This window comes from Bombina bombina, chromosome 2 (assembly GCF_027579735.1).
Source record: "Bombina bombina isolate aBomBom1 chromosome 2, aBomBom1.pri, whole genome shotgun sequence".
NCBI lineage: Eukaryota > Metazoa > Chordata > Amphibia > Anura > Bombinatoridae > Bombina > Bombina bombina.
In genome coordinates this window covers 974,169,070-974,182,213 of record NC_069500.1, presented here as the reverse complement: position 1 = coordinate 974,182,213, position 13,144 = coordinate 974,169,070, and the positions used below count along the sequence as shown (strand labels likewise).

Here is a 13,144-nt window from a genome sequence, read left to right as displayed (position 1 = left end):
TGTTGTACACTTAGTACCATCAGAGAGAGAGAATACAGTACTGAAATCAGAAATAAATACAAATAAATATAGACTTATTTGCATTTAGAACACAAAAGCCACAACAAAGGCAAAGGCAGAGAACATTGTGACTTACAATTGGAGAAATAGTATTTTTTTTTTTTTTTTTAAATATCAATTAAAAAGTTTGGATTTCAGAAAAAAATTGGATTTTGGAATTCCAGATTTTGGAATTTGTACCTGTATATATATTTCAAACACCACATAAAAACCATCTTCAATTATTTTCATTTCCCCTTATTAAAATATATCACACTACTTTTAATCACATATGCTGTGCGTCCAATATAAAAGTTAAATCACATGCTCATTTTTAGACTATCGATCCTACACTACTGTTTGTATATACACACACACACATATGTATATATATATAAACAAACATCTTGATATATACCATATCCATTTAAAACAAAGTGATTACTTTTTAAAAGAAAATGTTGTGTTCAGACACAAACACACATATATGTACCATGAAAATATTTATATATATATATATATATATGTGGATTTTTTACAATATTTTACAGAATGTATAATAATTTATTATACATTTTAAAAAAATATCTTATATTTAATATTTCTATAAAGCGCTTTGAAGATACCAATTCTTCATGTGCACTAACCTTACTGCATATTTTACATCCTTATGTTCTTCACATAGAAAATAATATATGTTTTATTTATATATATATATATATATATATATATATATATATATATATATATATACACACACACACACACAAACATATATATATGATACTGTTCATGTAAAATACATATCTATAGCTATATATCTACAGGTATAGGTGTATATAGATATATAAAAATATGTATTTGCAATAAAAAATTACTCTATTACTGTAACTGAAGAACATTGGAATGTGAAATATGTACAGTACAACATATAAATAAAGATGTACACATATAAACACACACCACACACACACACATATAATATATATATATATATATATATATATATATATATATACCTATACACACATATACATAAAAACACATATACATATTTAGACATGTATGTGTATGTATCTCTATATTAAGGCCCTTTTCATGCCTTTTTTTCTAACACCTGAGACCTCATAGCTTTGAGCCCTTAAAGGGACAGTCTAGTATAAATTAAACTTTCATTATTCAGATAGGACTTTTAATTTTAATCAACTTTCCAATTTACTTTTAGCATCAAATTTGATTTTTTTTCTCTTGGTATTCTTAGTTTAAACTAAACCTAGGTAGGCTCATATGCTAATTTCTAAGCCTTTGAGGGCTGCCTCTTATCACATGCTTTTTAAATCTCTTTTCAACACAAAGAGACAGAAAGTACACGTGGGACATATAGATAACACTGTGTTCAGGCACAGGGGGTTATTTAAGATTGAGCACAAAACAATGCTAAATTTAAGACAATCCTATATTATAAAAGGCCAAGTGTTTGTCTGAAGCCGTCATGCGCAGTAGAGACAAACACTTGGCCTTGAGATAGGGAGCGCGAGGTACACAAACAGCTGTGAGGTCTGGGGAGCGCGAGGTAAGCTACTCAACAGCTGTGAGGTCTGCTGCGTGAGAAGCGGCCACGTGCTCCCCAGACCTCACAGCTGTTTGTGGCCGACGGGAGCGTTGCGATGGGGGCGTGGCCGGGCGCCGTGAGGGGCGTGGCCGGGCGTCGCGAGGGGCGTGGCCGGGCGGGTGTCTCCGTGATGGGGCGTGGCCGGACGGGGTCCCGCAATATGAAGACAGAGCCAGAGAGGGAGCAGGAGAGGGGGGGAGAAGGGCCAAAGAGGGGGGGAGAGAGCCAAAGGGGGGGGAGAGAGCCAAGGGGGGGGAGCCAAAGAGAAGGGGGAGAGCCAAAGAGAAGGGGGGGGAGCCAAAGAGAAGGGGGGGAGCCAAAGAGAAGGGGGGGCCAAAGAGAAGGGGGGGAGCCAAAGAGAAGAGGGGGGGAGCCAAAGAGAAGGGGGGAACCAAAGAGAAGAGGGGGGGGAGCCAAAGAGAAGGGGGGGGAGCCAAAGAGAAGGGGGGGAGCCAAAGAGAAGGGGGGGAGAGCCAAAGAGAAGAGGGGGGAGCCAAAGAGAAGGGGGGGGGAGCCAAAGAGAAGGGGGGGAGAGCCAAAGAGAAGGGGGGAGAGCCAAAGAGAAGGGGGGGAGAGCCAAAGAGAAGGGGGGGGAGCCAAAGAGAAGGGGGGGGAGCCAAAGAGAAGGGGGGGAGCCAAAGAGAAGGGGGGAAGCCAAAGAGAAGGGGGGAGCCAAAGAGAAGGGGGGGAGCCAAAGAGAAGGGGGGGAGCCAAAGAGAAGAGGGGGGGAGCCAAAGAGAAGGGGGGGAGCCAAAGAGAAGGGGGGAGCCAAAGAGAAGGGGGGGAGAGCCAAAGAGAAGAGGGGGGAGCCAAAGAGAAGGGGGGGGAGCCAAAGAGAAGGGGGGGAGAGCCAAAGAGAAGGGGGAGAGCCAATGAGAAGGGGGGGAGAGCCAAAGAGAAGGGGGGGGAGCCAAAGAGAAGGGGGGGAGCCAAAGAGAAGGGGGGGAGCCAAAGAGAAGGCGGGGAGAGCCAAAGAGAAGGGGGGAGAGCCAAAGAGAAGGGGGGGAGCCAAAGAGAAGGGGGGGAGAGCCAAAGAGAAGGGGGGGAGCCAAAGAGAAGGGGGGGGAGAGCCAAAGAGAAGGGGGGGGAGAGCCAAAGAGAAGGGGGGGGAGAGCCAAAGAGAAGGGGGGGGAGCCAAAGAGAAGGGGGGGGAGAGAGCCAAAGAGAAGGGGGGGAGAGCCAAAGAGAAGGGGGGGAGAGCCAAAGAGAAGGGGGGGGAGAGCCAAAGAGGGGGGAGAGAGAAAGCCAAAGAGGAAAAAGAGCCAAAAAGGAGAGAGAGCCAAAGAGGGGGAGAGAGAGCCAAAGAGGGGGGGAGAGAGAGCCAAAGAGGGGGGAGAGAGCCAAAGAGGGGGGGGAGAGCCAAAGAGGGGGGGAGAGAGCCAAAGAGGGGGGGAGGGAGCCAAAGGGGGGGGAGAGCCAAAGAGGGGGGGAGAGAGAAAGCCAAAGAGGAGAGAGAGCCAAAGGGGGGGGGGAGAGAGCCAAAGAGGGGGGGAGCCAAAGAGGGGGGGAGAGAGCCAAAGAGGGGGGAGAGAAGAAAAGAGGGGGGAGAGAGAGCAAAAGAAAGGAGGGAGAGAGCCAAAGAGGGGAGAGAGAGAGCAAAAGAGGGGAGAGAGAGAGCAAAGGAGAGGGGGGAGAGAAAGCAAAAGAGAGGGGGGAAGAGAGAGCAAAAGAGAGGGGGGAGAGTGCAAGGGGTGGGACCGCTGTACTGCAAAAAATGGCCCGTGTACACGGGCTTTAGTACTAGTAGATAATAAACAGTCACAGTCATGTGATCAGGGGACTGGAAGAAGGTTCCTAGATACAAGGTAATCACAGAGGTAAAAAGTGTATTAATATAACAGTGTTGGTTATGCAAAACTGGGGAATGGGTAATAAAAGGGATTATCTATCTTTTAAAACAATAACAATTCTATGGCAGACTGACCATTTAACTAAATGAATACATTTTTATCAGATATTGTTAATATAAGTGTAACTGTACTGTTAAATGTATTTTTGATGTGTTTTGTACTCGCATAACAGTTAACCAGAGCTTTGTAGTTGTGCTAACCCAATATGCATTAAATTTGATACGTAAATTCAAGAAATACCCTATATCACTTGCGTGCTACAGTTAGTGCGCCACTCCAAATCCAGCTATAATGTGTTATTTTTTTTATCATTATTTTTTAATTCCTTACAACTTTTAAATGGCTAAACCATTTTGACTGAACATTTTTAGTTGGCTTGCTTTGATTAAGTATTAGAACGTTTAGCCAGTGTAACATAGTGTTACAAGAAAGTGTTGCAGCAAGTGCTTGCTTAGGGGAACATTAAAGTAAAATTAAACTCTCATGATTCAAATATAACATGTAATTTTAAACAACTTTCCAATTTACTTCTGTTATCAAATTTGTGTCATTCTCTTGGTATCATTTGTTGAGTAGTCTCATGGGCAGCAACATACTCCTAGAAGCTAGCAGAAAACATCTGGTAAATCAATGACAAGAAGCATATGTGTGGCAGCCACCAATCAACAATTCACATCCAGCAGTTCATTTCTGCTCCAGAGCCTACCTAGATATACTTTTCAACAAATGATGCCAAAGGACCAAAAAAAAAATAGAAAATTGAAGAAAAATGGACAGTTGTTTAAAATGTAAGTATCTGTATTTAAGGATTTGTAAAAAGAAGACAAATTTTAAAGGTACAGACAATTGCTTGCCTTGTTAATGCATATCCACAGCCAATCCAGAGCTGGTGCATGCATAATATTAATTTGGAGGTCAGTAAAAATCACAAAAGGTTTCTCATTTGAATAAGATGATTGTTTTCAAAGATCTTCTATCTGTGAGGAGAAGAATCTTATTCTAAGTGAGTGCTGAAAATAGCAATTTCCTTGTTTTTCTACAATTATATTTGAACACCAATTTGTTTTACTATCTACATTTAAAAGAATAATTATGTGATAATATACAGGTGGCCCTCGTTTTACAACGGTTCAATTTAAAACGTTTCAGAATAACAACCTTTTTTTCCAGTCATGTGACTGCTATTGAAAAGCATTGAGAAGCAGTGCATTTATTAAAATAGCCAGTAGGTGGAGATGTCCGCTTGTGTTGAAGCAAAGCCAAGCAAGCTGAAATTAATCAGATTAACCAGACCTGAGCTATCAAGCAGATTTCAAAGGAACAAGATATTCCTGTCTATAAATCAGTCCAGATTGGAATGCATAGAAATAACTGTTTGCAGAAAAATGCAAGTTAAGTCTGTGTTGTGCGATTATTTTATTAGGTTTATAATGCTGTTTAGCAAATGTTTTTGTTCATTTAACTTAGTATACTTATATATTCTGTGTTGTGTGATTACTTTATTAGGTTTATAATGCTGTTTAGTATTTAAAGTCTTAATTTCAAAGCTTTAAAAATAATGTTTTAGGTGTTACTTATGACAATTTTGAGAGGGGCCTGGAACCTATCTCCCTCACTTCCCATTGACTTACATTATAAACTGGGTTTCAATTTACAACGGTTTCAATTTACAACCATTCCTTCTGGAACCTACCCCGGCGTAAACTGAGGGCTACCTGTATTATGTTGCTTCAGAATCAATTATTTTTTTCCCTTTATCCTTTAATGATTTTATTTTCCTTTGAGGCCAATTATAAATAGTTGTACACCTTTAGGTATTATAGAGATTTTTAACAACTGCATGAAATCAATTGTCTACTATCAATTTGATCATTTTATTAAAATGCACCATTCATGTAGTCACATGTATTTCTATCCCCGTACTTCATGTCTCATCTTTACTTAAAGGGACACTGTACCCAAAAATTTTATTTTGTGATTCAGATAGAGCATGCAATTTTAAGCAACTTTCTAATTTACTCCTATTATCAATTTTTCTTTGTTCTCTTGCTATCTTTATATGAAAAAGAAGGCATCTAAGCTTTTTTCTTGGTTCAGCACTCTGGACAGCAGTTTTTGATTGGTGGATGAATTTATCCACCAATCAGCAAGGACAACCTAGGTTGTTCACCAAAAATGGGCCGGCATCTAAACTTACATTCTTGCATTTCAAATAAAGATACCAAGAGAATAAAGAAGATTTCATAATAGGAGTAAATTAGAAAGTTGCTTAAAATTGCATGCTCTATCTGAATCATGAAAGAAAATTTTTGGGTACAGTGTCCCTTTAAACTATTACCTTCTATTTCCACTTCTCAGTTTCCTATTTGAGTTTTGCTTTTGTACTTTTAAAACATTGTGCTGATTTTTATACTCCTAACCAAGACCCAAAGTATCAGATGCAGAACCAAGTCCAAAGAATCCTACTTGCTCTTGTTTGTGTAATGGGTCTTTTCATATGCAGGGACGGGGGGGGGGGTTGCTCTTCCTGCTTTCTCTAAGTGGGTGTTCCAGCCTAACATCATCAACAGTCCTAAACTGGGAGTGTCTAAGTATGTTTTTAAAAGGTCTTACATTGGATTTTTAGATCAGTTTGTGTCTATATTCTTCTTTATTGTAGTGTCTGTCACATGCAGTTATAAGAAAATTGGTGTATACTGTCCCTTCAAACCTTTTCCAGTCTCTCTCTGTACAGCATTTATATTTTTATTTCTCTTGCATCTTTTTTTTTTTCTATTTTAGATGTTCCTACAAGATAAATGATAGACCAAGCAAATTTATGAGAGTTTTCAGTTTACTTCAATTATGACATTGACCTTGTCCTCTGATGATGAAAGTATACATAGGTAGGTTTAGGAGCAGTTATGTGCTACTGGGAACCAGCTCATGATTGCCACTGGCAACACATATGTGCCTTTTGTCAATAGCTCACCTGGTGTGGTCCCTATAGGACATTGGTGCTCTGGAGCTGACCTTAAGAGGCCCTTTTATCATGTAGCGGGTGGTCAAGTTTCCCAGTTAGGTAACCTGTCCTCCCACATTTACCTCAAGTAGTCAGTAGAAAAGCAGCATACACTGCTTTCATTCATTATTACATAAGCAACTGCCTGCAGTGGTTAAACACATAGTTATAGGCAAGCAATAGTACAATAATACATTTCTTAAAGGGACACTGAACCCAATTTTTTTCTTTTGGGATTCAGATAGGGCATGCAATTTTAAGCAACTTTCTAATTTACTCCTATTATCAAATTGTCTTCATTCTCTTTGTATCTTTATTTGAAATGCAAGAATGTAAGTTTAGATGCCGGCCCATTTTTGGTAAACAACCTGGGTTGTCCTTGCTGATTGGTGGATAAATTCATCCACCAATAAACAAGTGCTTTCCATAGCCTGAACAAAAAATATAGCTTAGATGTTTTCTTTTTCAAATAAAAAAAGCAAGAGAACGAAGAAAAATTGATAATAGGAGTAAATTAGAAAGTTGCTTAAAATTGCATGCTCTATCTGAATCACGAAAGAAAAAGTTTGGCTTCAGTGTCCCTTTAAACACATGAAAGCATTATCTTTTTGCAATTTTATGTCTCTTTATTCCTTTTTTCTATTAAATGGCTCCTTGTTATCCCTACATATGATTAACAGTAGAAGATTAACACGCAAAAACACATACACAAAATACTTTTTCTTCCTGTACAATGGAAAATTGGGTTTATATTTAACAAAAATGTTGTATATGTGTTATTTTATATGCAAATTTTAGTCAACGGCCCACATTTATGAAGATCCATGAGGACAAGGCTTTCATTGAAAGAACCTGTTCAAACAAATTTGGTGCCTCTAGATTAACTGTAATATCCCTTTAAAATGGGTCCTCCCTTTTTCTCTCACCAGCCAATTTAACCTCACTTCCTCCTAGTAACTTTGCTTGATTATTCTGGTCATATTGCCTACAGCTGGAATACCTCTCAGCACTATTCTGAATTGTGGATCTTCAAGCTAACTTTTCATTTTGTACTCTGGCAGACACAATCTCTGTCCTCTTTCCTTGTGCAATTACTATGGAGCCTTTTCCTACCTGTCCGTGAAGCTGCTTGTTCCGGAAGTCTTTGCTTATCCATTATCCTCAGGACACAGGCTGATCTTACAACTCCTCTCTCCCTGGCTATGATATCGCTAAAGATTTTCCTGTACTTGACTGCAGCAGCGCACAGCACAAAGCCTTCCAGCCTTCCAGCCTTAACTGCATAAGAAACCGCAAGTACTTTTTACCTCTGATAGCGGTAACATTCTGAAACATTGTTTCCTTTTTGTTATGCCATCAACCACCTGTTTGCTCTATGGGGCCCATTTATCAAGCTCCGTACGGAGCTTGTGGGCCCGTGTTTCTGGCGAGTCTTCAGACTCGCCAGAAACACAAGTTATGAAGCAGCGGTCTAAAGACCGCTGCTCCATAACCCTGTCCGCCTGCTCTGAGCAGGTGGACAGGAATCGCCGGAAATCAACCCGATTGAGTATGATCGGGTTGATTGACAGCACCCTGCTGGCGGCCCATTGGCCGCGAGTCATCAGGGGGCGGCGTTGCACCAGCAGCTCTGTATTCAGTGAGGTCTTGCAGACCTGATCCGCACTGTTGGATCAGGTCCGCAAGACCTTTAATAAATAGGCCCCTATGTATCAAGTTAACTGCAAGTTCTTTGTTACCTTTTTTGCTGCATTTACTACCATCCACCTGTAATGCTGAGCTGAGCCTCTTTTTCAACTTATCCTGTATAAAGCATTCTGCAGGTTTCTTTGAGTACTAATTACCCTGGACAATATACAATCTTTAATCTAATACTCCGTTCCATTACTCTCTGTATAAGAATAATTATTTTCTGTATTAATGGCTGAATGCTGATTATCCCAAATTCTGTTTCAGTCTTATTTTTGGGTCCTAGCATAATTCAGCTACAAACCAAACATTTTGTTTATTCATAGGCTTACCTTACCATACTCCTTTAAATCTGACATATAAATCTGACATAATAATCAAGACTTTTAAAAAAAACATGGATCCTAATAAGGTCTCTAACCAACTTGTAACACTAAACCAAAAGTATGACTTTTAGCTAGAGGCCTTACAGAGGTCCAGGCAGAAAATACTGCTCTGAAAAGTTTAAAGATATAGTATCTCCAAAACCTACAGAGGTGCCTGAAGCCCATATAAATCCCCCAACACCCTTTTCAGGCAAGAGGTCTGAGTTCAGTGATTTTAAAAATGCCTGTCAGCTCCTCTTTGCCATGAAGCCTCGCACATACCACTCCGATAAAATTAAGGTATGCACAACTATTTATTTCCTAACTGGGGAACCCAGAGCTTGGGCCAACCGATTATTTGAATCTAACAGTCCTATATTAGATTCCCTTGTTCAATTGTTTGCCTCCATGGCATCTTTATACAAAGACACCAACAAGCAGATAAATGCTGAAACTAAGATGCATGCTTTAAGACAAGGGAAAAGACCTGTGGAGGAATATATCACAGAATTCCAAATGTGGTCTACCGATTCCTTGCAGAATTATATTAGTCTTAAAAATCAATTCAGGTTGGGTCTCTGCGAATCCCTGAAAGATGATCTATCTAAAGTAGACTAGACATGCCTGACATCCTTGAAGCATTGATAAAGTTTTCAACTACCCTTGTTCGCAGAATGAGGGAACGGCGTGCAGAAATATTTTCTACTGATGTAACCCCAAAGAGGATACCCATTTATCTGACTGAAAGATCTACCTCAAGCACCACTCCCATGGAAATCGGCACCATAAAAGGTCCCTTAACACAGGAAGAGAAAAATAGGAGATGCATGTCTAACCTATACTTATATTGTAGTAACAAAGAGCATACTGTTTCTTCCTCTCTTATTTTACACCGTCAAAAGAAGGGTAAGAATACATTTATAAATAGTCTTATACCCACAAAAATTACATCATCTGACTCTCTCTTTGTCCTTACAGTGGGATTAACAGCAGACCAGGACTGAAGCTAAAATAGATTCCGGTGCCTTCGGTCTATTTATTGATTCAGAATTTGTTAAAAATAAAAAATTCCCTCTTTATTGAAGAAGCATCCACTGTTTGTAAAAGTTATTGATGGGTCTTTAATTCAAAAGGGTCCAATAACTCATCACCCAATATCATTACTGATATCCACTTCTTGCGGTCACACCGAATACGCCACGTTCAACATAATTTCTTCACTTCACTTTATACTATCATACTTGGTTATCCTTGGTTATCTCAACATAACCCTCACATTGATTAGTCAAAAAATAATATTACTTTCCATTCCCAGTATTGCATTTCCTCCTGTTTTCCTCATCAGGTTATAGGCAGTTTAGAGGTTACCATTCCACCTGAATACCATGACTTTAAAGATATTTTTTATCTTAAGGAAGCAGAATCTCTCCCCCCACACAGGATATATGACTGTCCTATAGATATCCCTGCAGGCTCTAAGATACCCTATGGTAAGATATACCCAATCTCACAGAAAGAGCTCCATCATTTAAGAGAATATCTAGATGAAAACCTTATAAAGGGGTTTATCACTCCTTCCACCTCCTCAGCAGCTGTGGGATTTTTCTTTGGGAGAAATAAGGATAAAACTTTAAGGCCAATTATAGATTATAGGGCTCTTAATTCAGTCACCATAAAAAAAAACGTTATCCACTTCTTGAACTCCTTAATGGTGCTACAATTTACACTAAGTTGGATCTAAAAGGTGCATATAACTTGGTCAGAATGAAGGAGGGAGATGAGTGGAAGACGGCTTTAAGGACAAGATATGGCCTTTTTGAATATAGGGTAATTCCTTTTGGGCTTTGTAATGCCCCAGCGACTTTCCAGTATTTTGTGAACGATATTTTTAAGGATCTAACTGGTATCTGTGTTGTTATCTATCTAGATGACATCCTCATATATTCAAAAAACCATCAAGAGCATGTCAATCATGTTAGATGGGTCTTGACACACCTTCAAACTCATAGACTCTTTGCAAAACTATAAAAATGCTAATTCCATGTCCAAAAAATTAAATTTTTAGGTTACTTTATCACTCCTAATAAGATACAGATGACCAAGACCCACTTCTGTTAAATCCCTACAAAGATTTCTGGGTTTTTCCAATTTTTATAGTAGATTTATCTTTAATTTTTCAATCCTCAGCAAACTTTTGACTAATCTGACTAAACACCAAAATAAATTTATCTGGTCTTCTGAAGCCGAACAAGCATTTCTTACTCTAAAAAGGCTTTTGTTTCCGCACCTATTTTGAATCTACCAGAACATTATTGTCAGTTTTTTGTAGAAGTTGATGTTTCAAACACAGGCATTGGGGCTGTTCTTTCTCAGCGGAAAGATGAAATAAACTAGACAACATCCAGTTGCCTTTTACTACAGGTCTTTACTACCACCAGCACAAATTATACATCACACCCTCAATCAGAGATTCTATTTTACATCAATTTCATGATACTCCTTTATCTGGACATCCAGGAATCTATAAGACTAAAGTGTTAATCAAATGGTATTTCTGGTGGCCCCAGATAGACCAAACCATATACAAGTATGTGATCACATGTGAAACCTGTGCTAGAAACAAATCTGATCATAGAAACCCAGTTGGATTCTTAAATTCTATTCCCATTCCAGACATCCCATGGACAACAGTCTTAATGGATTCCATTGTGGAACTTCCACCGTCCCAACATCACAATACAATACTTGTTGTAGTGGATCATCTCACCAAATTAGCCCACTTTATTCCATTGAGAAAACTACCAAATGCAAAAGAAACTGACATTGTTTTTATGACACACATTGTAAAGTTACATGGTTTACCTACCTCGATAATAACAGATCGAGGAAGCCAATTCACTTTCCATTTCTGGAAAGCACTTTGCCGGATCCTCAAAATACTCCCCAAGTTCTCTACTTCTTACCATCCACAGACCAATTGGCTTACAGAAAGGGTAAACCAGATCCTCGAACAATACCTCAATTGCTACATAACTCACCTACAAGAAGACTGGTAATCATATCTACCCATGGCTGAATTCTCATGCAATAACTCCATTTCTACTTCCACTAAAACAACTCCATTTCTTGCCACCTATGGTTACCATCCCAGAATCATTTCCTTATACCATACTAACATCAATTCTCCAGGAGCAAAGGACTATTCTACGTCTCTAAATGCAGGATTGGATCTACTAAAACTTCATTTAACAGAAGCTAAATCCAACCAAAAACGCTACTATGATCTAAAACACCGTCCATGTCCAAACTATAAACTGGAAGATTTACTCTGGCTCTCCACCAAATTCTTGAAACTCATCCTTCCCTCCAAAAAATTGGTTCACTAGTTTAAAGGTCCTTTTTCTATAAAAAAAAAATATATTAAATGCCAGTACAGTTGTATTAGATCTTCCGGATTCTTATAAAATCCATTCATCATTCCACGTTTCACTCCAAAAACATTATCATCACTCCAATTTCATCAAACCTCATCAACCTCCTATCCAATTCGATGATCATGAGAAGTTCGAGATTGACTCCATCCTAGATTCTCACCTTCGGGGGAAAAAAACTTGAGTATTTGATAAGATTAAAGGATTACGACCCTGAAGAAGATACATGGGTCGCTATTGATGATGTACATGCTCCTAATCTTCTTAAAACTTTTCATATCAGGCACCCACATAAACCTTCTCTTTGATCCTCAGAGAGGATCCCTTGTGAAGGGAAATCTGTAATATCCCTTAAAAATTGGTCCTCTCTTTTTCTCTCACCAGCCTATTTAACCTCACTTCCTCCTTGTAACTTTGCTTGATTATTCTGGTCATATTGCCTACAGCTGGAATACCTCTCAGCACTATTCTGAATTGTGGATCTTCAAGTTAACTTTTCATTTTGTACTCTGGCAGACACAGTCTCTGTCCTCTTTCCTTGTGCAAATACTACGGAGCCTTTTTCTACCTGTCCGTGAAGCTGCTTGTTCCAGAAGTCTTTGCTTATCCATTATCCTCAGGACACAGGCTGCCTCTCACAACTCCTCTCTCCCTGGCTACGATATCGCTACGGATTTTCCTGTACTCGACTGCAGCCGCTCACAGCACAAAGCCTTCCAGCCTTAAAGGGACACTGAATCCAAACTTTTTCAGATAGAGCATGCAATTTTAAACAACTTTCTAATTTACTCCTATTATTAATTTTTCTTTGTTCTCTTGCTTTCTTTATTTGAAAAAGAAGGAATTTAAGCTATTTTTTTGGTTCAGACTATGGAAAGCACTTGTTAATTGGTAGGTGAATTTACCCAAAATCAGCAAGAACAACACAGTGTGTTCACCAAAAATGGGCCGGCATCTCAACTTACATTCTTGCATTTCAAATACAGATACCAAGAGAATGAAAAGAATTTGCTAATAGGAATAAATTAGAAAGTTGCTTAAAATTGCATGCTCTGGCCTTTAGATATCAACGTGTCTACTTACCTGCCATCGCCGGCCCCAATACCCCCACCTAAGCTCGCCTACCATCGCCGCCGCAGACCTGAATAATCTCGCCA

The 13,144-nt window shown here is 39.2% G+C and overlaps 1 protein-coding gene across 1 annotated transcript in view; it reads right to left on the bottom strand.

The window, feature by feature from the left end:
* The window catches only part of LOC128649929 (B-cell scaffold protein with ankyrin repeats-like), an 896,039-nt gene that overhangs the window by 869,448 nt on the left and 13,447 nt on the right, over nucleotides 1-13,144 (bottom strand). The gene's annotated exons all lie outside the window — the stretch shown is intronic.